The sequence below is a fragment of the Mytilus californianus genome, unplaced genomic scaffold, assembly GCF_021869535.1.
Source record: "Mytilus californianus isolate M0D057914Y unplaced genomic scaffold, xbMytCali1.0.p SCAF_6, whole genome shotgun sequence".
NCBI classification, from domain to species: Eukaryota; Metazoa; Mollusca; class Bivalvia; order Mytilida; family Mytilidae; genus Mytilus; species Mytilus californianus.
This window is the reverse complement of record NW_026262712.1, coordinates 113,898,373-113,900,766: the sequence shown is the minus strand read 5'-3', so window position 1 is coordinate 113,900,766 and position 2,394 is coordinate 113,898,373. Positions and strand designations below refer to the sequence as shown.

The window sequence follows — 2,394 nt, the reverse complement described above, 5'->3', positions numbered from 1 at the left end:
GCTGTACCCCCATTTTTGACGTGTTCACCTATAATGTCTGTTTGTTTTATTCACACATTGTTATAATTATAATGGAATTCTATGCGACTGTCATACAAGTGAGAAGTTTAGCTAGCTATAAAACCAGGTTTAGTCCACCATTTTCTACATAAAGAAATGCCTGCATCAAGTCAGGAATATGACAGTTGTTTTCAATTCGTTAGATGTGTTTGAGCTTTTGATTTTGCTATTTTACAAAGGACTTTCCGTTTTGAATTTTCCTTGGAGTGGGAATTTTGTTATTTTACTTTCTAGTAGTGATATCAGGTGTTTGATCTTCAAGCATTCTCTTTTGGAGGCCTTACTATAACTTAATATTAAATCTTGTGGTGATTGCAAGTGTTCATAAAAGAAGCAAATATACTACTTAAACAAATTTTGCTACACTTGATTTTTGTCTCGCCTTGACGGAGTCAAAAAGCTGCATACCAAATATCACTGACCTACCACTAGTGGTTCCCCATAAACTGACCTAATCACAAACTAATACATGTGTAACAATGTATTAGTTTGTGATTAGGTCTAGTTTATGGTGAACCACTAGTGGTAGGTCAATGATATTTGGTATGCAGTTGTATTAGCATTGGCACATTTCATTACCATGGAGATTATTTGGCCCTACCCCCTCAGTCATGGTCTATTGACTTCTAAACTTTGCTTAGTTTACATGTATTAGTTTGTGATAAGGTCAGTTTATCGGGAACTACTAGTGGTAGGTCAATGATATTTGGTATGCAGTTGTATAAGCATTAGCACATCTCATTTCCATGGAGAATATTTGGCCCCGCCCGCTCAGTCATGGTCTATTGACTTTGAAACTTTGCTTAGTTTACATGTATTAGTTTGTGATTAGGTCAGTTTATGGGGAACCATTAGTGGTAGGGCAATGATATTTGGTATGCAGTTGTATAAGCATTGGAATATCTCATTTCCATGGAGATTATTTGGCCCCGCCCCCTCAGTCATGGTCTATTGACTTTAAAACTTTTGCTTAGTTTATATATGTATTAGTTTGTGATTAGGTCCGTTTAAGATGAACCACTAATGTCAAGTCAATGATATTTTGTATGCAAATGTATTGGCATTTGCAAGTTTCATTTCCATGGAGATTATATAACCCCACCCCCTCATTATGGTTCATTGACTTTGAAACTTTTACATAGTGAAAAGTCAATGGTATTGGTATGCAGTTGTATTAGCATTGGCACATCTCATTTCCATGGAGATTGTTTAGCCCTGTGCCTTCAGTCATGGTTCATTGACCTTGAATATTTGCATAACTTACATGTTAAAGTATTGCTGTTTTAATTTCAACAGTTGCATTATCAAAATAATAAATAGGTGAGATATATCTCTGTGTTAACAGTTTATTTTTAACGCTTTTGTCTTAATAAAAAAAACTATTGTCTCTATTGTTAACAATGGTTTTTCACCTGATTTTTTGGAACGCTGGTCATCATTTGTACAAATTCACAAAAAGTGCCAATAAAACAATGGCCCACAAAAATCTGTATAAAGGAGTTACACAAATTTACTGGTTCAGGTTTTAAACTTCACAATGCTCTATTATCCAATTTTTTTTGTTTGAACATAACATTTTGTCCATCTCTCATTACATTTGTGTTGTTTGATAGCTGTTGTTAAATCTTTATCTGAGCAATATATCAGGCTCTTGGCATGTTTCAGGCAAATCATAGTGCTTGATAAAAATCCTAAGACATACAATATATGTTGGTATCATCCGTCAAATTGTCTGTTTTTGCAACTATTGATGACTGGTATCAACTGTCATATTGTCTGTTTGTTGCAGCTGGTAATGAATTGTATCATCCGTCATATTGCCTGTTTATGGCAGCTAGTAATGATTGGTATCACCCGTCATATTGCCTGTTTATGGCAGCTAGTAATGATTGGTATCACCCGTCATATTGCCTGTTTATGGCAGCTGGTAATGATTGGTATCACCCGTCATATTGCCTGTTTATGGCAGCTAGTAATGATTGGTATCACCCGTCATATTGCCTGTTTATGGCAGCTGGTAATGATTGGTATCACCCGTCATATTGCCTGTTTATGGCAGCTGGTAATGATTGGTATCACCCGTCATATTGCCTGTTTATGGCAGCTGGTAATGATTGTTATCACCCGTCATATTGCCTGTTTATGGCAGCTGGTAATGGTTGTTATCATCCGTCATATTGCCTGTTTATGGCAGCTGGTAATGATTGGTATCACCCGTCATATTGCCTGTTTATGGCAGCTGGTAATGATTGGTATCACCCGTCGTATTGCCTGTTTGTGTCAGCTGGTAATGATTTGTATCATCCGTCATATTGCCTGTTTGTTGCAGCTATT

At 36.3% G+C, this 2,394-nt stretch overlaps 1 long non-coding RNA gene across 1 annotated transcript; it reads left to right on the top strand.

Annotated features, from left to right (window-relative positions):
* On the top strand, positions 1-1,390 carry LOC127706002 (uncharacterized). The gene is made up of 2 exons (XR_007984144.1): positions 1-589; positions 922-1,390. It is a non-coding gene; the product is annotated as an uncharacterized LOC127706002 (long non-coding RNA).
* Positions 1,391-2,394: the final 1,004 nt, after the last annotated feature.